Raw genomic sequence first — 23723 nt, forward strand, 5'->3', positions numbered from 1 at the left:
TATTTTCCCGGTTTTCGGAGACGCCGAGGTGCCGGAATTTAGTCCCGCAGGAATTCACTTACGTCCCAGTAAATCTACCGACACGAGACTGACGTATTTGAGCACCTTCAAATACCACCGGTCTGAGTCAGGATCGAACCAGCCAAGTTGGGGTCAGAAGGGCAGCACCTCAACCGTCTGAGCCACTCAGCCCGGCTCTAAGGATTTTAGATCTTAATATCTTTTAACATCATTCGTGTATGTTTGTCCATTTGTTTTAGTTACTAGATATATTAGTACAGTTTTGTATTATGACTGATGATAACCAGCCAAGGCCGAAACTAGTTCCTAGATTTAAAATGTAATGTTAACATTACGTAATGAAAATCCACCACCTTTTTCAAGTCGTTCATCTGGTCAAGAATGGGATGAAGGAAGCCCCATCTAGCGGCGAGGATAGGAACTGTGCCGACTGCCGAAGCCGACCTCCCTTGGTCAACCTTTGTTCTTTTACGACCCAGATGACTGACAGATGAAATGAAATGATATTGGAGTGTGTTGCTGGAATGAAATATGACAGGGACGCTTAGCTGAGTCCTGATATTGCTTCCAGTTACTTGTGTCAGGTTCCTCACGTTCATATATCCTGACCGACCTCCCTTGGTCAACTCTTGTTCTTTTCCATCCCAGATGATATTAGTTAGGTTTTCAAATCCTATGGAGTTTTAAATTTCACGCCTTTCATGGCCCTTGTGTTTCTTTAGGCAATACCTTCATTCTTCGAAGTGTCGGACCCCTTCCACATTTTCCCTCTGATCAGTGTTAATAGAGGTTGACTGCCTAGTTGTAGTTCCTCTTAAAACAATAATCACTACCTCCACCACTCAAAGGAAAAAACATTGATCACGTTGCTCTTATAAGTAGAACACCACCATACAGAATTTCTTGCAAGTATCTTCAATCGTTTTTGCACTATGATGAAAACCGTATATAAAAATGAAAGTTTAGGGAAATGAGCAAGAAATGAGCAAGATGTGACAGAATGGGCAAGCTGCATACATGGGCATTTAAAGGCATATATATTTTGAAGTAGTGGATAAAATATTCTTACGCAAATTATAATTGATATTCTATAAGGGAAAAATACTTCCCGTCTTTAATATATGTAGAAGGTACGAGAAGAATTTAAAACGGTAGAATCTGTGGATTCTAGAGCATTAGAATATATTTTGAGAAAACGAATTAGAACTAAAGCAGTGAACTCTTAAACACTTTACCTGTCAGGAGAGAACTCCTCTTAATGATCCCGACTTCATAAAGCTCTCATAAATCATATAATTTATCTCCACCATTTACTTCCACGTCATAACGTCGTCTAATGAAGATACGGTGCAATAAATTTCCCAATGCAAATTGAGAAGAATCTTGTAGTGGTTGTTATTTTATAGCCGCGGCTGTAAAGACGAGCTCGTTTCTCCCGGAAGGATCTAGCTCGATACCATTTAATAACGAAGAAAATTTAGAAATAGTGGGACTTACTCAGCCTTCAGCAGAAATACGTTTCAGGTTGATTGCTGAGTGCAAAGGCAGTCGAGCATAGTCACTCTTAGTGTCCAGGATTGGGATAAAAAATACCCTTACCTTCCATTCCTATAGGTATCTCCATGGCCTGTTCAGAGATGGATATTTTTTTGTATTTTCTTAATGTAGATTTAAAACCATTTCATATATCAAAAAGATAATTGCACTACCAAAGTCCGATGTATTTCATGTTTTGGTTGATAGATTTGACACCATACTAAACAGAGACCATGGTGGTCTTTTACAGCTCCCAATCTAAAATTAACATTCCATCATTATCTCTTTGATATTTGCAAGCCCCAATACATTAAAGAATTTTGAAATGCTATGCACCTTGAAAAGGGTATCCTTTGATTGCTACGTCCTAAATAAAGTGTTCTTTTTATAATCAGACTGACCTAGTTTTCGCACATTGGTTTCCAAGTACGTATGCTGAAAACGTCTACAAAATACACCAAACGCAGAGTGAATTCACAAAAAAAATTTATTGAAATATGAATATATATATTCCCGATGGCGCCGAGAATTGACTGTGGCATTGGATGCTTGTGTTTGTATTCATACCTCATCTACACAAAACACAATATACCACACTATCAACCACCACAGAAACACACAGTAGTAAGTACATCGCTCCACAAAGGATTAGAGTCAGAAAGGCCATCCAGTCTAAAACAGAGTCAAATCCATCTCTAGTATCGACTCCAAATAACTGAGAAAAAGGCCACAAAGAACGATATATACTGTGTATCTACAGAATTGAGGTCGATTTTTAGAGGAATAATACTGAGAAGCCAAGTTAGATGACCAACGACCATCGAGTCAGTTCTAGGTTATCGTTGGACCCTTGACGCCTGATAAGAGGGCTGCCCGCTCTACAGTGGTGACGCAGACAACAGCGCAGTGGTAACACAACACTTAGACTCCGCAGAAACTCTACAGCTTACCTTCACTTAAAATTATACAGACATATGTCATTATTCATGCAAATAACCTTATTGAAATACACTATGTTCATGCATGGCGAAATCAGAATTCATTTAACGCACAAGTCGGGATGAGTAGCTTGGACGATAGAGCACTGGCCTTCTGAGCTCAAGCTTACGGGTTCGATCCCTGGACCGTTGTTTGGGTCACGCAGCTGTGAACTTGCATTCGGGAGATAGTGAGTTCGAACCCAACAGTCGGTAGCCCTGAAGATTGTTTTCTGTGGTTTTCCATTTTCACACCAGGCAAATGTTGAGGCTGTACCTTAATTAACGCCTCGTTCACTTCCTTCCCAGTGAATGGTTCTGGCTATAGTAACTCTCCTCACTTTTGAAGCCAAGGAAATAACCTTAATTCTCTGGTTGGCTTCTGCAGTAAAAGTACAGGTGCGCTGCACGGTAAATATGGCTCTGTTCGTGTAAATTCGAAATGTGCGTGCGCTATTCCCCCTCCTCTCATAACGTCGGAAATTAAAATTTATTCTGTCCGTTTACACCAGTCCCATGTGACATTTAATGTAGAGAGCGAGCTAGCACAGAATTATTATTAGTCAGCGTACATGCCATTGTCCTCACTATTACCGGAGTCCCAACTGAACCCTGTAGGTTAGGTCTCCTTTTAACTATTTTCAGTGAAATTTATCAGTGCTATTTATTTTCTGTTCCACAGTATAGTCACCGTGTTATATTTTCTGGAAATGGTATGAGGCATCTTAGATTAAAGTCAACCCACTGTAGGTGTTCGCATAGTTTCTCAAAAAGTTGTATTATTATTATTATTATTATTATTATTATTATTATTATTATTATTATTATTATTATTATTATTAATTGATCCATTCATTTTCTGAATATACAGGGAGTTATTTTCCTCTAACCTCGTTTGAGTCATTATCTTTCGGAGATGTGATCGGTCATTGATGTCAGTTTCCCTTACTCCCGTCCCTCCATGTCTTTGATTACTGCTGTTAATCAAGATGTCTTGATCTTTCTATTCTTCCAGTAGATGAAAACTTTCCTTTCCAATCCTGTGCAAAATTAATTATTGTCTTCTATGAAAAGGGAGCCGCTATCCTCGATTCCCTAATCACAATAATAATAATAATAATAATAATAATAATAATAATAATAATAATAATAATAATAATGTTTGTCCAACACCTGTCCCGTTTCTATACGGGGTCGAGTATGAGGTGAGGTGAGGTGAGGTTAGATGAACTTTCTGCCAAGTGATCTGAAGATGTTGGATTTTCACGTGGTCAGCGTGACGACATCCCTCACTGTATTACCTGGTTTTCTTGACCGTGCCCATTGCCTCTCTATCAGCAGTCGTGAGCTGATCTAAAGACGTTCCTTCACACGACATAATTATTGCACTGTGATATCTCCTGGAAATGACAGGGATATGTCCTCTTTCAAACAGTCATGGGTTAGAAAATAGCGAGTAACAGGTATCGTCTAACTCGCTGTGCGATTGTGGAGGAAGTGTTGCATACATACAGGGGCTGTCAATGAAAGTACCCCAAATGTCTACGCATAGCATATCTCATCGCAGGACCATACGCCGAACTTTTCACTCCTTTTCATCAGAGTCTGTTACTGCATAATAATAATAATAATAATAATAATAATAATAATAATAATAATAATAATAATAATAATAATAATAATAATAATAATATCACTGAATGAATGAATGAATGATGCTCCCATCTAGCGGCTAGGATATGAATTGTGCCGGCTGCCGAAGCCTGTTGCACTCCTCTGGGGCAGTGATTAATGACTAGCAGATGAAATGAAATATTGGAGTGTGTTGCCGGAATGAATGATGACAGGAAAAACCGGAGTACCCGGAGGAAAACCTGTCCTGCCTGCGCTTCTTCCAGCACAAGTCTCACGTGGAGTGACCGTGATTTGAACCACAGAACCCAGCAGTAAGAGGCCGTGCGCTGCAGCCTGAGCCACGGAGGCTAAGAGATATAGTCCCTACATTTTAATCCCACAGTTGCTAGGTTTTTATTTTTTAAAATTTAACCTTTGGTTATATACCATTTGGCCAACTGGTAGTGATAATCTTATTATTAATTAATTATGAATTGAATTGAACTTACAATTTAAGACGCGCACAAACACCCAGTCCCCGAGCCAGAGAAATTAACCAGATGAAATTAAAATCTCTGACCCGTGCAGGAATCGACCCCCCCCCCCCCTCTCCCAAACCAAAGGCCACTACGCTGACCATTCGGCCGAGGAGCCGCACCAGTTGCTAGCTCCATCATGTAGGGGGTGGGGTTCTCTAGTGTTGTGGTTTTGGGAATCAGGAGGATACGGGTTAGACGTCACATTTTCATCCATACAAGTCGTTAAGACACAGGCATTCATGAAAAAAGCCAATACCTATAACAGGCTCTTTCAGAGAATGTACTTGAAAATGTTTAAATCTGTGTTGCTCAGCGAGTTAGTTGACAAGGCACTTGTTAGAACAGACGTTATCTATGGTAGAAACTCCATGTCAAAGTGATGAAAATGCTAAGACATATTGTAATATTTGAAGACCATATGACACGGAGAGTTGAAGTCATCCTCTCAAAAACAAGGAAACAGCGTAGACCCCTGACATCGTGAGAGTTCTTAATCAACAAAGACATGAGAATTACACCTTACTACACAGATGCCCAGAGACGTAAGCTCTGGACATTGTGTTTTAGGAGAGCTGATGCCAAAAAATGGGGGAAATATCAGGACAAAGGAGGTAGCTCACTACCTTAAAGCTCTTGCGCTGTGGCGCGGATGAATCCTATCCCCAAACATCACTTAAATATTCCTCTGCTTTCTCATTGTATTATTCAAGCGAATAAGAATGATGTAATGGTGCAATGGTGCCTTCCTCAAAACTCCGGATGCATTTCATTAATCACACAACAAATAGGAAACCACAAGAAACCCTGATTCCTTAGTGCATTAAGAACCTACTCTTTCCAAGGCGAGGCTGTCCTATCAGATGGATTGCAGATGGTGGGTGTGTCACTTTCTCGGTGTGGCAATGTTCTTAAACCGTATTGCGTGGCAGTTTAGACGAGGTTTATGGCTTCTCACTTTCAGACAGCTCCTGCGTTGGACTCACGATATTGAGTGAGCTTACCTGTCTTAAGACCAGGATTAAAATCCTCGGATGATCCAGGAACTCCAGGTAAGAGGGGGTAGAACCACACACATACACAGACAGATATGCATAGAAAACGAGAATATCACAACAAAGAAGTGAAGCTGATTATGTTGCTGCAATAACACAACGCGTAATTTGATACATTTTGATATCAAACATACTGTATAATAGATGAACATTCTAAAAGCTAAGCGTTGTCACCGCAACCATAGATGTCTGCCTTGATTCAGCCTTTTAAACTTAGCGTATGTCTTTCATCCTCTGGAACAGGCTGTCGAAATAAGACACTTTGGGTCGTCCTCTTCCTATCTTTCCAAAAATTCTTCCTTCAGTGATGCAAAGAACTTATGCTACAGAAGGTGACTAATAAAGTTTAATTCAGTTACTAGAGACTTCCCTTTCCTCCTCTCTCTCTAAGAACTTCGGTATTGCTCTTCATTTCAGTCCAACCTATTCTTCGCATTCTCCTTCAGATCCACATTTCAACTGTATCTAACCCTTTCTTTTCCTTTTCCTCTAATGTTCATCGTTCACGATCGTACAAAATCACGCTCCTTTAAAAGGTTTTCGCAAAGGTCTTCTGAGTCTGAATATCTATGTGTTTGTTGGCAGCAGATGCTTTTTATCTTCGAAGACTTTGCCACTGTATCCTTATCGTGACTTCTGGTACTCTGGTTGTCACTCTTGATTAGGTTTCCAAGGTAACAAAATTGTTTCACTTAATATATAATTTTGGGTATGTTAGGTCGTGTAATACTAATAATGTGCTGACGTGTTTCGAACCTGCAACCAGGATCGTTTTCGTACGTGAGCGGCTTAGCATTTATGGCAATACGCCTTCTAAGATTTCCCTGTAGACAACTTGAGTTGCATTCCCTGCATACCGTTGCTTCTTTATTCCAGTATCATCAGTGAAATGTAAAGTACTTGTTTACCATTAATTTTAATCCCAGCTGTTTTCTCCTCGATGACTGTGATAGCTTCTTCGATTAACACATCGAAGAAATAAGGAGAAATAGGCATCCAGAATCAAGATAGAGAGACCCTGTTAGAAATGTAGTTCATTCCAGGGTCTCCAGATTTTTATTTTATCGCAACCAATTTTTATGTCTGTTTCCCTGCATTTACATAATACTGTGGTTTTAATTACTTTTATTTGATTAATTTAATGTTACATTTGCCTGAAATTCCAGCTAACAAGTTGAGCATTCCCTGCACACCTTTGCCTCTTCCAGTATCATCAGTGAATCTTATGAATGTACTTGTTTGCCATTAATTTTAATCCCAGCTGTTTTCTCCTCGATTACTGTGATGGCTTCTTTGATGAACATATCTAAGAAATAAGGAGAAAGAGGGCAGCCTTGTTTAATTCGTATTTCCAATTTTGGCATCTCGATTTGTTCCCATACATTTAAAGACTAAACTTGTCATCAGCTTAAATTTTTTATATTTTTCTCTAACAGGAAGCAGATACAAGGGGGTATTTAAGCCTATTTTATCATTTAAAAAATATTCTAGTGGCCCACTCCGGCTTCGTACGGGAGCGGTTTAGCGTATGATACGATAGGCCTTTTAAGATTTCCCTGTAGACGACTTCAGTTGTTTTCCTTCTGATGCATGTTCGTAGCTCACTATGGTGTTTTTTCCAAGATCTTTCTGGCCACCTGCCTGTTGGCTCGCTCCTTTCTCCTTTACCTCTGCGTTTTTTACTAAAAAGACAATAACACACAACGCATTCACGCAAATGATACAGGCCTACCTCAAGGGATTTTTTAAATCTATAAGGTTATTACAGTGAATGAGCAATTTAATTCTATAAGGATTACATAATTAAACTCAAATTGAAAGTGAACATCCACAACCTGTTTCCAGTTTCAACCGGGTCAGGAATGGAATTAATGAAGCCCCCACTTAGTGGCGAGGATAGAAACTGTTCCGGATGCCGAAGCCTGTCGCACTCCTCTGGGGCAATAATTGATGACTGACAGGTGAAATAAAATTATATTGGAGAATGTCACTGGAATGAAAGATGACAGGGAAAACCAGATTACCCGGAGAAAAACTGTCCCATCTCCGCTTTGGCCAGCACAAATCTCACATGGAGTGACCGGGATTTTAACCACGGAACCCAGCGTTGAGAGACCGGCGCACTTCTTGAGAACTCCCTTTTACAAACAGGTATATACCGTCCCGGATGTTAGAACTTTTTAAGTTCAGCAATGTTTCCACTTATACTTGCGCACTATTGTCGACGATTTAGGCAGCGTAGCCTAAGAAAGTGCTTGGATAGCCACTTTCTTTACTTATTTAACTAAAATAGCTACTGCTCGTCATCCTTTTCTCGTAGGATTTTGATTTATACACCTAAAATTTCGTCGTTGAATGTTCAGTCAAACATGAAAACTGCATCAAAACTCGTTCGGTGATTCTCGGTATTATCCCACTCAAAAGGGGACTTAATATTGAAATACTTACCGATTTTAGAAACCAGCTTCTTGAACAATATTCGCGTACAGTAAGAATACGTCAGTGTTAGCCGTGTTGTCCCGAACTGATAGTTTACAATTGCAACAACCAGACGCTTTTAGTAAGATTTCTTCAGATATCATTTATTTTATATATGAATCACTGAAGATCCTGCTCCATGGCTGAATGGTAGAACTCTCAACTTCAGTTCAAAAGGTCCTGGTTATGATTCATAGCCAGGATGGCGATTTTAGGTACATTTGGTTGTTTTCTCTCACTCGGGCACTGGATGTTTGCGCTCGTCTCAACGCACTGACCAGTACTACTTAAGGATTTTGGGTAAGTTTACTGAAAGAGTTTGAATACTTGCCACGAACCTGCTACGCCAGAGGTGATACTCCCACGTGGCGCGTCCCAGGTGGCGGATAGGGGGTTACTAACCGGTTTGCCGGCGGACTTGAGGGAAATAAAATACCTCTCGCGGACCAAACACACTACCCCTGTGGGTGGGGGAGGCAGACGAATAATACACCCACGGTATCCCCTGCCTGTCGTGAGAGGCGACTAAAAGGGGCGACCAAGGGATGATTGTATTAGAACTATGAAACTACTTGTGATCAGTACCACCACGCGGAGAACACCAAGGATCGCTTTTACTTGCGCATAGTACCACTATATTAGGTACGAAATAGGTTTGTGATTAGTAGCACACAGGAGCACCGTGCGGTCGGCTTTTACAGTACCTGTGATTAGTACCACCGTATGAGCAGGACCATGGGATGATAGCTACCATGGTTCTGCCTTGCCTATGATTAGTACCCACTATATGAGGAACACCACGGGATAGCGGAAGGTCTCTGTGGTTAGTACTCTTATGTGATGAACACCATAGGGTTGCGTTGCCTGTAAATGGCGCCGCAGTGTGAGAAAAACCATAGGTCTGTAGTATATGTCGAATTTCATAACCTGTGAGTAGTACCATAATGTGTGGAATACCGCGAGTCTCTGCTACTTTTGATTAGTACCGCAACATGACAAATACCATGGTTCTACTTTCCTAACGATAAGTACCGTTATGAGGGGCCGATAACTTGGATTTTGGACCCCCATTAGACGGCAAGCATCCTCGATTCAGTATTATGCTCTAGCAGCAGTCCCTAGGTCAGTAATCCTATTGGTTTTCCGTCAGTTTCTATGAATGTAAGGTATTGCGGGTGGCATCCACTGATTGTTTTAAATTCATATCCATCCATTCATTCTTCGTCCTCACGTTTTGAATTCTGGTCATTGGAGAATTTTGGGCTTTTAATTTGTCATTCCATTTCGTCTCATTTCGTACCATTATGGGCCGATGACCTCGATGTTAGGCCTCTTTAAACAACAAGCATCATCATCATCATCATCATCATCATGAATACCTGTACCGGCCGGTTTATTTACTGAAACCAGAAAGAACACCAATCTCTTCGGAGAACGATTAATATTAACAATGTTGAAATCCTTAGAGAATGTAGCTAGTATCATCTGCAACTAAAGAAATGTATTGATACAAATAAGTCTTCAGCAACTTAAGCCGTTAGCGACGGATAAGACTACAAAATATTTTCCCTTTGGGTTTCCAAGACGCCAACGCAAAGTCCCTGTTTGAAGCTGATGTGAAATATTTTGTTCCCATGATTTTCTACTACACAAGTTAAAGAGGATATCCACACAGCCTCGTTACATGTGAACTGCTTGCGCGAGCACGAGTTCTGCCGATAATCTTGAGTGGCTACTTCTGGACAAGGCCGTCAAAGTGTTTCCGCTTTCTGCTTCCGAGACCTTAATTCCCATTGCTGTTAGAGCTCAAAATTGCCAATACTGATAAAGCTTGTGCCTCTAATGAGCGTTCCTAAAAGGAAATGACCCTGGGACTCAGGAGACCGTGACTTGTGAGGAGTTAACGGACCGCGTACTGGGGCCGTGACTATATCCCCGCACATATCACAGCTGGTACAAAACTTTTAAAGTTCCATTACAACGTCAAAATCACTTGAAAAATCACAACACCGCCCCGGAATCTTCTTCTGTTATTAGAGTGTAATGTTCCCATTCTTACAAAATAATTATGGTTAAACTAGTTTCATCTTCATAACCTTGTTGATTAGGTACTCACCTCAGGTGCTCAATTTATCGTAAATGGATCCTGACACCATCAAATGGCATACAAGAGTGTTTAAATGCAAATAGATGTATGACAGTTTTACTAGCACGAGAACAACACTTCTAAACGGAAGCAAATTTTACCGGACTTGATATTATGATAGCCGTTTAGGTATAATTCGAAACGCGTGGGTGTGCATTTCAAATATCACACATGTATTGGCTGAGATTCAAATCACAATCACCTTCATTAGAAACCAATGACAGTGTCACTCAGTTACCATGCTCCCTTCGTCGTCTCGTAATGCCTATAGTGATTAAAGGGGAATAGACACACTACAGTAGAAAAATCACGTGGTGAATATATTTTTACGAATTTTGAATTTCCATATTAATTGTAATTTGGTATTTTAATGGATTTTTAAAGCTAAAATCTTTCAGGTTGGCCCAGTTGCTTCTGGGACACTGGAGCCTCCCTCGTTTATTTTTAACTCGAGTAGAAGTTTTAAGACGCAATGTGATCTTTCAGATGAAAATTACAACCTGGAATACATAGCGAATCGAACCTCGACCGTCCCGATGGAAAATCAGTATCGAAGCCACTTACCTAATCACAATGTTAGTTGAAATTATTATTTGTCGAAGAACACCAAGAAATTGTTTTCCTACTTTTTGGAAGTTTTGCAAAGTTAAGATTTTGTTCCGCTTTATACATGCTTTTATTGAACCTTGTGCCTTTCTTAAAACATCTGTGTAGAAGACGCCAACGAACGGGTACATAGCAAAAGCCTTCCTTCCTTACTTCCTTCCTTCCTTCCTTCCTTTCTTCCTTCCTTCCTTCCTTCCTTCCTTCCTAATTACATACCTTGATATAAATATTTTCCCAAAATTGCTTGATCAATAAATTTTGAAAATTTATTTTAATTGAAAGTGTCACGCATTGCTAGCTCAGTGTGCTAATATAGATGTTCAACGTACACTATAAATTTCAAAATGCTGGCTTCATGAATACAGATCAACTTCCTGACAAAAAGTGATTGGCAAAAAAAAAAAAAAAAAAAAGATCGCAGACTTCAAACACAACTGAAAAGAAAACACCATTGGTACTACTTGGCTATTTTATTAATACACAGAAGTTTATTTACATTTTTCCAAGAGAATGATTCACTTCCTATTCTATAGAATGAGTTTAAATGATATTTGCAACAAATTGCTCTAAACGCAGGTTATTACTTTCTTAACATAATAGAACTATGCAAATTCATTGCCAGAGTGTTTATATTGGTCGGCAATTATGTTTTATTAGAGAAATACAACAACAAATGGTTATAAATGACCCTAGTACAGCTGTTTCAGATGCATAAAGCACTGTAAGTTGGGTTTCCTAAAGTAATAGATGCTTCAGAGAAGTAGATTTTAAGCCCGATTACCCTGTGTGCCGGCAACCTTCCTGCTTTATGTTTGTAGTGGGGCGATGTACTGTATTCCAATGGGGGAAACTGAGAAATGGAAATAAGGAAAACGTAGTAAATACTGCCATTTCATTACTGTGCAGTACCATTTTATTTACAAAATATGTATCTTTTTATAAATACTATCCTTGTATTGTGCACAAAGCACCAATACTCCTCATAATTACTTTCTTGTACCCTCGCCAGCATGAACGGTGTAACACTTTCACTTACTGCCCTAATCCTCCCAAAAGATCATTCCTACTGTCAGGTAATTGTTGCGTAAATTGTGACGCAAAAAAGAAACCATTTCTTCGACTCATGCATATCTACCGGCTCGTTCTTAGTCGTTCTTAATGCAGAGTTTTCAAATTTATTTATTTATTTATTTATTTATTTATTTATTTATTTATTTATTATACGTCGCACCGACACAGGTCTTACGGTGGCGATGGGTTAGGAACGGACGAGGACTGGGAAGGAAGTGGCCGTGGCCTTAATTAAGGTACAGCCCCACCATTTGCCTTGTGTGAAAATGGGAAACCACGGAAAACCATCTTCAGGGCTGCCGACAGTGAGGTTCGAATCCACTATCTCCCGGATGCAAGCTCACAGTTGCGCGCCCCTAACTGCATGGCCAACTCGCCCGGTGGTTTTCAAATTAAAACGTTGCCAGCTGCAGAGACCTTATAGTTAGCGAGCACACCTCCTTCCACATCGCAAGTGGCCTCGGGTACAGAGAGTTCCGGAAGTAATGGCACTACAGCTACGGGTGTAAATAAACGGTCGCGGCCGGCAACTTGTTAATTTGAAGGCCATGTATAATGCCCCCACTCTTTTCAATAACGAGCAACATGTAACGCCAAAGTTTATTAATGCTCTCCTGTGAGTGACGTCGTAACGTCAACAAATACCCCTCCCCTCGTCAGGTAAAATGCTTCTAACCCCCATCTAGCGAGTCGTAAGGAGGCTCATTTGCTTCTGATAGAAACCTGCAGTATTCACCTCTAGTGAGAATAGACCGTCCCGCTACACAGATAGAGGAGAGAGGGGTTGCTATCACATCGGGTATTTGTACTAAAAATCAACTTCTCCGAAACGGAAGCGATCAGCTGTAAGTATCTGTAGCACGTTGTACAGAACGAGGTATAAAATGTTTGATTCTTTCGTGCAAGAGTCTGCTCCGTATTTATCTCAGGAAGTTTGCACGCATATGGTGAATTTAACCGTGGTCAGATGATGATGATGATAATAATAATAATAATAATAATAATAATAATAATAATAATAATAATAATAATAATAATAATAATAGAACCTCCGTGGCCCAGGCGGCAGCGCACCAGCTTCTCGCCGCTGGGTTCCGTAGTTCAAATGTCGGTCACTCCATGTGAGATTATTTTGTGCTCAACAAAACGGAGAGGCGGGACAGGATTTTCTCCGGGTACACCGGTTTTCTCTATCCTTCATTCCAGCTACACACTCCAATATAATTTCATTTCATTTCATCTATCAGGCATTTATCATTGTCCCAGAAGAGTGCGACAGGCTTCGATAGCCCCTAGATGGGGCTTCATTCATTCGATTCCTGACCCCGGTCGAACGACTGCAAACAGGCTGTGGATTTTAAATAATAATAATAATAATAATAATAATAATAATAATAATAATAATAATAATAATAATGGTACCGGTACTCATTGAGCTCAGCTATCAAATGAAAGTACTTCGTTTTAACGCCATTGAGGTTGCGTGTGTGACAATTTGACTTTCCTTCTTACTTTTCTAGATAGCAAATATTATGTGAACTATTGCTGAATTAAACACTGTGTGCGTCACCAAAGATTTCTTTTATATCTCGATATCGTACGATATGGAGTGTCGAATGGATATCTTTCTCCTCCCCCTTCAAACACCAGCTACTACTGTCAGGTTTGAACCCGCGATCTTGATATTCAGATGCCAACACGCTGTTGCTATTGACACACACATAGAGAGAGAGGAATATGAAGAGAGTGTTGGGGCAAACGCCCAGGCCACGAGTCACAGGAATCAACCAGACGCGATTAAAATCCCCGACCAGGACGGGAATTGAACCCGGGACCCTCTCAACCAAAGGCCTCAATGCTGACTATTCAGCCAATGGGCTGGATTATTATTATTATTATTATTATTATTATTATTATTATTATTATTATTATTATTATTATTACCGGCTCCATGGTTAACTGGTTAGCGTGCTGGCCTTTGCTCCGAAGGGTCCCGGGTTCGATTACCGCCTGAGTCTGGGATTTTAACCTTCATTGGTTAATTCCTATGGTTCGGGGGTTGGATGTCTTCGGCATTAACATTCACCACCAGTAGGGCCCCATTCTCACAGACGTGCAGGTCGCCTATTAGGCGTCAACTCGAGAAGACCTGCACCAGGCCTTTCCGGAGACTACACTCCATTATTATTATTATTATTATTATTATTATTATTATTATTATTATTATTATTATAGAATGTGTGATTCCCTGTGCTATTGGCCTCTCGGACGCAGAATATTGCACTTGAATGACTAGCAATTGGTCTTAGGTTATAATCCCAAATGTGTCTAGCCTTCTCAGCTTGTCAGTGTGGTTTACACTTTTGCAAGCTGATTCCAGCGCAATCCTGATTTACTCAGAGAATTACCTCGAAACTGATTCGTTGTCAGACAGTAGACTGTGGTAGAGAGAATGTGATGAGTTATTTCCATCTACTGCCAGCATTGCATGTCTTTTATTCACATCTAGAGCCCGGTGGGATGCTCTTAAATGCAGCTCAACTGAAGCAGAAACCGATAGACGTAGAGAACATCAAATCCCATTTCCATGAATACGAGGAAGGCAGCTCGTGTGTAGAGCTAGAGTGTGAAATGGTTTTACGATCCTGTCGGGAAGCCGACATTCCTTAGCAAGCATTCATTCTGAGAGATATTTGTTGTCTCTTCTTCATCTTTCTGAAGAGACACCAAATTGAAGGGTATGAAACCTACAGGGAGTTGAAATGGTCTTTCCCAAATATAGTGAAATTGCCAAGCCCATGTCCCTCTATTTCTGAACTCATCTTAGATGCACAGAGTGATCGGAAACAACGTGAACTGGGTATATGATCATTAGAGCGTTGGTCATACAGATAAATAATTTGAAAAACTAATTCGATATTTCGCATCGTTTCAATTTATCACCTGCTGAAGATAGCCAATCAGATAGCTTCGTTGGTGAATTCAAATGGGCTTTGCGTTGCGGCGTTGCTAAACCTGCACGTGGCTTACGACCGGCTTGAGAGCACCAGTCAAAGAATAAAACTTCGCCAGGGGAGGGTTTTGAACCTAGACCTCCGAGCTCACAGGATCGCCCCAATCACTCTACGGTGACACTGGCTGAAACCAACAGTGTGAGATATCGAATTATTTATTCAATTTTTTATCAGTATGACCAACCTTCTAACGCTCATATACCCGGTTCACGTTGTTTCCGATCACCTGCATGAATGAAATATTTTGAACGGTTTGGGATCTATTTTCATTGAATCAAAATGATTTTTTTTCTGGTTTCTTTTGATGTAAGGTAAGGGTGTATTTTGCCCGAAGGCAGGCCCGAACCTCCGCAGAGATGTGCCTGTGCCGGAGTTTACGTACGGCAGGGTGGCCAGTTCCTTTCCGCTCCTCCATTCCCTTACCCCCACCAACAGCGCGTGGCAACCTATCCAAATCTTGACCACGCCCAATGTTGCTTAACTTCGGGATCCGGTGTTTCAACACGACTACGACCGTCGGCTCTTTTGATATAGACAGAGCCGAGCTGAGTGGCTCAGACGGTTAAGGCGCTGGCCTTCTAACCCAAACTTGGCAGGTTCGATCCTGGCTCAGTCCGGTGGTATTTGAAAGTGCTCAAATACGACAGCCTCGTGTTATTAGATTTACTGGCACGTAAAAGAACTCCTGCGGGACTAAATTCCGGCACCTCGTCGTCTCCGAAGACCTTAAAAGTAGTTAGTGGGACGTAAATCAAATAACATTATTATTATTATTGACATAGACAGTTCAATTTTAATTTGAGAAATTTTGAGCGGAACAGTTATTAGGTCGGAATGTCTAATTCAGGTCTCTTGGCTGAATGGTTGGCGTCAGGGCCTTGGTTCAGAGGATAGTGCTTTTGATTCCCGACCGGTTCGGAGATTTTAATCACGTCTGGTTAATTTCTCTGAGTAGGTGACTGGTTGTTGGTGATTGTCCCAATACACTATTCATCATACACACACACACACACACACACACACACACACACACACAAGCACCGCAGAAATGTATACATCCCTCCACATAGCATTGACATCAGAAAGGGCATAAAACAGTGTGAAGTCCAAAATACCCCTTCCCATCACTCGAAATAATTTGGGCTGGAGACGGTTAAAAGCCTCATTTCAACAACTTTTGTTCTTTACCTTTCTCGTTTTCTTAAAACCCATCAGTGAGGAAAGACATAAACCTACGGCATCACAATAGTTTAAAAATCCACGGGCCGGGCTGAGTGGCTCAGACGGTTGAAGCGCTGGCCCTCTGACCCCAACTTGGCAAGTTCGATCCTAGCTCAGTCCGGCGGTATTTGAAGGGGCTCAAATACGTGAGCCTCGTGTCGGTAGATTTACTGGCACGTAAAAGAACTCCTGCGGGACTAAATTCCGGCACCTCGGCGTCTCCGAAAACCGTAAGAGTAGTTAGTGGGACGTAAAACAAATAGTATTATTATTATTATTATTATTATTATTATTATTATTATTATTATTATTATTATTATTATTATTATTATTATTATTATTATTAAAAATCCACGGTCACTCAATGTTGAAAACATCCTAGGAATATGAGCAACATATTTTAGGTAAGTATGATAAAGTATGAGAATATATTCGTTATTTATTCCTAAAAATTACGATCCTTTTTTAATCATCGTTATCCGGTCGATTAGATTAGCAGTTTGCCTTTTTATACCACCACGAGCGCTAATGTGAGTCAATGTAGAGTTTCATTCAAGCCCCTACAACTACATTCGGCGTGGACATTTTTCAAAACTATCAAAATCTCCTGAGGGTATTGAACCAAGGAACACATTACAGAAATAAATATGTAAATAAGTTAATTTAGCTAGGATTTGAATCAGAAAGAAAACTTAGTAATAAACAAGGTATTTTAGGCTGTTTTCCGGAACTACATTTAGGCCGGAAGTCACTTTCGAAACTTGTTTTTAGTTTGACAATTTGAAACATTTCTGGACCCTTTAGCCATTCAGCTGTCGTCACAATTGAGGAAATTGCGTAATTTTACGTTTTTCGTAGTATGGGAACCCCCCTACTTTGTCAGCTAAGAAACGTGGGTTTAAAGAAAATTAGGAACATAACGAAAAGAAGCTGTAGAAGTGAGACTTTTAAAGATACTAGGAGTTAAATAACGTATGGCTGAAAATATAATATCCTGTCGAAGTAAATACCGTATTTACGCGAATAATACCCGAATATTAAAAAAAAAATTGAGGCACGAAATTGAGATGCAGTTTTTGCGTCAAAGTTGGCATTTCTTTTTTTCAAAATAAGCCTACCTAAAGTTAGGGTGCGGGGATTATTCGCGTAAATACGGTAGTACAGCCATGTTAAAAGAATGCATTCTGATCGTCTACCAAGACAACCCTTCATTTACCATCCTACTGAACATGGAACCGTTAAAGTTGAAAGTTGGACAAACAATGTTGGTCTTGGAAATGGGAGGACCCATTTCTTGAAAGGAAAGAGGAAAAGAAGAACCAAATCCATTGCTTGTAATTTGGGAATCGTTACGAGATATGGGCTGAACTTCAGTAAAACGTTTTGTTACTGTTACATGGCGGAAGTGTGTTTGCTTGCCGTGTGTGTGTATGGACTATTAAATATGCATGTTCAAAGAATAGATACCTGTATCAGCAGGTTGTCGACTTTGATACCGTGAGAACTGTGACATCGACATACTGTAGCTGTATGCACTTGTGCTGTTCTGAATATCTGAGTATGGTCACTGTGATGAGAGGTTGTAACCTCTGCGTCTAGAAGAGACGAACTCGTCGATGCCAGTGGTCTTAATGACTCTATCACACCATTTAACGTGAGGTCAAACAATGTTGTTCTGTCGGGAATAGTTGGATCGTACAGCCACATCACAAAAACTCGCTTAATAATTCAAGTGTGTTATTTAGTAACCTTACTCCACACATATGATTTCATGATATCTGCAGTTTTAGAGCATATGTTCATGGTACACATTGTTTTTACTAATTCAGTCTGCAGACCGCGGACGTATGACGTTACAGAGGTGCCTAGAACGTTACATTCAGTATGTAGAAATTTAATGTAGGACTTGATATTGTTTTTCATCTGCAGCACCGTGATTGTGGTAAGTGTGCGTGATGGTACTGAGGTGACAGGACGAGTCCTGCGTTACGCATCTTCACATCGATCCAGCACCCGATGTTGTGGCACGGGTTGCCGTTAGATTCCCGTCCCCCTGGCGCCTAGTTTACGTTTCAGATACGTCCACCAGCCACCGTTACATCTTTGAGTTATAGAAACCTATTAATGTCCCTTACCTTCGGCTATACTAACGTGTGTACGCGCGACACGAAATGCCCGACAATATTATTGGATGGCTGACATATTCCATTTCTTCCTTGGCCCGCACATTCGCCGGATTCGTCGTGTGCTGAATACGTCTGGCATATTTCTTACATGTCGGTATTAGAGATGACTTTTGGCAGAGCGTGTTAGAACCATAGTGTCACAACGATATAGCGTTCAAATCAAGGCGTAATTGTAATAATTTCACCTTTGTCTCATAAGTTAGCGACGAAATAAATAGAGATTTGATGGCGTTTGTCTTTCATTAATTCCACCGCAATATGAATAGTGTAAGCCTTTACGTTCTATTCCTCCAAAGGCACCATGGACTGTTTGGGGATATCTTTACAGTATTCGTTTAACGATAACAGTTTTGCTCATCGTTTCTTAACCTTCAGTCGTACTTGTACGCAATAGGTATTACTCGTACAACTTTTAGTGACATATGGGCTCCCTAGTGTTGAATCGGTAGAACTCGGTTATCTTCGAGATTCGTATTGGCAACCTTTGAAACACACAAACTATGAATCGGTTATGCATCGCTGTGAGACATCTGGCGTACACTTTATGTACTGGTACTGTTGCTATTTACTCAGCAAAGCCAAACTATAGAATTCATGCTAGGAACAAGATTCGCATCGAGAAATGTTGTATATAATGTGTGTGTGTGTGTGACACAGTTGTTGGCTTAAGGTAATACAGGTTTAGACAATTCCTATCAGTCGATTATATTATCGATTCAATTCAGATTTCATTTCCATTCAGTTGGCACTATTACCGGAACCGGGAGAGCTCCCTCCTTACTCCTCACCCCCGTAACACCAAATATCACTAAAATTTGCGCGAGTAATAGTCACACATGTTCAAAGGTACAAGATCAAATCTCCTGTTTAGCACCCCCTGCCTAACCCCAAGTTGACGGGTTCGATGCCGGATCAGTCCAGCCGTACTTTGAAGTGCTTTAAAGTGCTCAGATATACCGAGCTCGATAGCTGCAGTCGCTTAAGTGCGGCTAGTAACCAGTATTCGGGAGATATTAGGTTCGAACCCCCCTGTCGGCAGCCCTGAAAATGGTCTTCCGTGGTTTCCCATTTTCACACCAGGCAAATGCTGGGGCTGTACCTTAATTAAGGCCCCGGCCGTTTCCTTCCCACTTTTAGCCCTCTCCTGTCCCATCGTCGCCATAAGACCTATCTTTGTCGGTGCGACGTAAAGCAACTTGCAAAAAAAAAAAAAAGTGCTCAGATACGCCAATTACGTGTCAACAGATATACTGGCAAGTAGAACTCCTGTTATGGGACAAAATTTCGGTACTTAAAAAACCGTAAAAATAGTTGCAGGAACAAAGATATTATTATTATTATTATTATTATTATTATTATTATTATTATTATTATTATTATTATTAAATCATGCCACATTTGATCAGCATCTAATAGGTCTTAAGATTAAATAATCGTGCCATTAGATCTACAAGCATGTTCAAGAATGCCGTATGAGCCGAATTCCTGTCACGTGGCTGCTTTTTAACACTTGAAGACGTAGTTGTTAAATGATTATTAAGTGAGGGAAAGTCCTCCTCCGTAGCGTAACAGTTAACGCAAATAGCTGCCGTCCCCTGTGACTTGAGTTTGTTTCCCTGTACTGCCAGAAATTTGAGAATGGCCGGAGAGGTGTGTGTGCCTAAAATAGTAGGTCTACATGCAGCTCACCTCCATTGGGTGTGTGCCTGGAAAGAGCTGCTGCACCTCGGGAAGAGGACACGAGGTTATTTAGTGATGAAGGGAAGGAAAAGGGGCGCACAGCTGTGTGCTTTCACTCGGGAGATAGTGAGTTCGAACCCCACTGTCGGCAGTGGTTTCCCATTTTCGCACCGGGCAGATGCTGAGACTGTGCCTCAATTGAAACCACGGCCGCTTCCTTTCCACTCCTGGCCCTTTTCTGTCCTGACGATGACGACGACGATGATGATGATGGTGATGACGATGATGATGATTATTATTATTATTATTATTATTATTATTATTATTATTATTATTATTATTATTATTATTATTGCCATTTATGACTTTCTGGTGGTTCTTCATGCTTCGTATGTAGTAAGTAGGGATGGACGCGTACATGGCTAAATATACTCCATGAAATACAGTATTGATACCTTGTTTGTGTTTATGGATATCTACTGGAATGTATAATGGCTACATTTGATGCGTTATTTTGAGCGTTTGGTCAATGGATAGTACTACGATCTCCCCGCTTCTAAAGGCTTGAATAAAAAGCAGTTAACCTTTTCAAAAAAGGAAAAAAAAGAGGTTCTTTAAAATGCTAGAAGCTTCAATACTCTATTAAGCTGGAGTTACCTGGGTAGTATGCTCTCAAAACAAATGCGTTCACGTGCAAGGTAATGAAACCACTTCAAAGGCTCGACCTGAGAGACTACGGCCTTCCTTGTGAGGACGTCGTTTGTACTTAGCTACTAATAATGCAAAAGGCTATGTTGCGATTGAAATGGCTTGCTTTGAGGTTAGGATGACGACTTGGTTTACGGCTAGGAGGTTGTCAATGTGACGTGTTATTAAACTGACCGCATTACCACAAAGCTGAAAAGTACAAGGATTCAGTAACGGCGAATAATAATAATAATAATAATAATAATAATAATAATATAATAAATATAATATAATATAATATAATATAATATAATAATATAATTATTATTATTATTATTATTATTATTATTATTATTATTATTATTATTATTATTATTATTATTATTATTATTATTATTCGCTGGGGCCATCAAGGACCGCGTTAAGTCTTGTTGCATTTGACACTGAACTTGGCCTTCTTTAGAGCCCAAATTTCCCTCATTCTTTGTGAGTGGGCCTGCTTACGCTTCTCTGTCCAAGAGGCACCGTGTCTTCTCTTCGGTTGCTCGTCTCGGTTTAGCCCGTTCGTCAATATTTTCTTGCGGAAGAGATCTCTGTTAAGGGCGTCTTCAGCTGAGATATGTAGCATTTGCAGGTCGTTTTTGGTATTTCTAAACCAGGGAATTGTGGTTTTGGGGTTCGAATCAAAAAAGTGAAATATTTCTTTAGTTAACTTTCTTCCGCCCATTCTTTTCAGATGACCGTAAAATCGTGCCCGTCTTTTTCTGATTGTGTCGGTAATTTTCTCTATTTTGCTATAGACTTCCTTGTTGGATCTCTTTTGATGGATTCCATTTCTGTACTTTTATTATTATTATTATTATTATTATTATTATTATTATTATTATTATTATTATTATTATATTTTTCCAACCCTTGTCCCGTTTATTTACGGAGGCGGGTATGAGGTGAGATGAATCTGTCGTGGTGGGTTTTTATAACTCGATGCCCTTCCTGCCGTCAACCTCAACAGAGGAGTTAATGATATGAAATGAAACACATGATAAATGATAGTAAGGGAGGTGGTAAAACCGGGTGCCGGCACATTGCTTACTCCTGTCAAATAACACCAAGAAGTCTGCTCAAGGCTTAACGTCCCAATCCGGCGGACGAATCACCATCAACAGCGTCATATGCCCTCACTCCATATGAGCACTGCGGAGAGGTTTGAAATTTAATCCAGGCTTTTGGCACGCAATCTAGTGATCAGAAATTATATACCACCACCTCTCCTACCCTGCCGGCCAACATTCTGATGGTGAAACATTTTTCGACCAACGGGACTAGAACCGGCTAACCACGATGTTAAACCGTAATGACCATGGCCACTAGGCGGGCTAAAGAGAATTGAGCCAACGGCAGGTCGAGTTCCCAAGCGGTCATCCATCCAAGTACTGACCACGCCCGATGTTGCTTAACTGCACTGATCGGACGAGAACCAATGTATTCAACATGGTATGGCAGTTGGCAATAATAATAATAATAATAATAATAATAATAATAATAATAATAATAATAATAATAATCCTTTTACGTTCCACTAATTGCGTTTACGGTTTCCGGGGACGCCGAGGATTCAAACTAGTTTGATTACCTGCCTGGGAGACTGATTATCTCGGATCGAGTAGGGGTATTTCAGTTGCCTTGACAAAGAATACTGCAAAGTATTCGAAACGTTGGCAAACTGTACGGAAAGTACAGAAAACAACACGGTTCAACCCGAAAAAGGAACTAAATAGGCCTAAACAGCCAGCTCTTTCGGGTTAAGATTAATGTTTACATCGTGCTTTCGCAACATTTCTTATTTATCAGAGAAGGAAAGTTTTTCGTTTCACACTCATAATCGCAGAGTCTCCATGGTTCAGCCGGCAGCGCACCGGCCTCTAACCACTGGGTTCCATGGTTCAAATCCCGGTCACTCCATGTGAGATTTGTACTGGACAAAGCGGAGGTGGGTCAGGTTTTTTCCGGGTACTCCGGTTTACCCTGTCATTTTTCATTCCACCAACACTCTGCAATATCACTTCATTTCATCAGTCAGTCATTAATCATTGCTTTGGCTTCGGCAGCCGAAACAATCCCTATTCTCGCCACTAGATGGGGGATTCATTAATTCCATTCCTGACCCGGTCTAAAGACTGGAAAGAGACTGTGGATGCATTCTCCTCGCCTCTGTAGTATCACATTGAAAGGTCAACGCTTTTCAGTTACATAAACTCTGGGAAATAAGGCTTCATTCTTAAGAAATGTACAGTATTAGTCCATTTGTCTACCGTGTACACATAGCAGACTCCCCGTGGCGAGATTAAGATGCGCTGATTTCGAGGTTTGAATTTCAACATACTTCACAGTTTGCATCAGGTCTGCAGGTATACTTTGAAGAGAGAGTAAAATTTTCAATTTCTTCTGAACGTTGCTAAAAATTAACCGAAGAGAATTCCCTCGAAAAGAGCGACTTAAACGGGAGTGAAGTGTGATATAAGGGGTTTTTTTATACGACTTTCTATAGGAAAAACCACATATTACCCGGAATAGCGTAACAGAAGGGAACATCTTATCGATTTTTCACTATATTTCGGTTGGTAGTTCATAAAACATGTGGAAGTTAAGTAGGTACCTTCATATAAATGGTTGCCTTTTTTGAATCGGTTACATTTTATAAAATGGAAATATGCCTATGCGTGAATTTACCAATATTGCATTCTGGCCCAATTGATCCCGTAGTTTTGGCAGAAATCCCCCTCATCTACCTAGCAGCAATCAAAGGATCAGTGCCCTTGAATATGTCCTGTAACACTTACAGGCGTAATTTCCTGGAAAATCGTTATTAGAGTTATGAAAAAAATTCGTATTACC

The 23723-nt window shown here is 40.4% G+C and overlaps 1 protein-coding gene and 1 pseudogene across 1 annotated transcript in view; one reads left to right on the top strand and one right to left on the bottom strand.

Annotated features, from left to right (window-relative positions):
* The window catches only part of LOC136875668 (uncharacterized), a 524739-nt gene that overhangs the window by 435576 nt on the left and 65440 nt on the right, over positions 1-23723 (top strand). The gene's annotated exons all lie outside the window — the stretch shown is intronic.
* Positions 22218-22336, bottom strand: LOC136876558 (5S ribosomal RNA; annotated as a pseudogene).

Source organism: Anabrus simplex, chromosome 6 (genome assembly GCF_040414725.1).
Source record: "Anabrus simplex isolate iqAnaSimp1 chromosome 6, ASM4041472v1, whole genome shotgun sequence".
Taxonomy (NCBI): domain Eukaryota; kingdom Metazoa; phylum Arthropoda; class Insecta; order Orthoptera; family Tettigoniidae; genus Anabrus; species Anabrus simplex.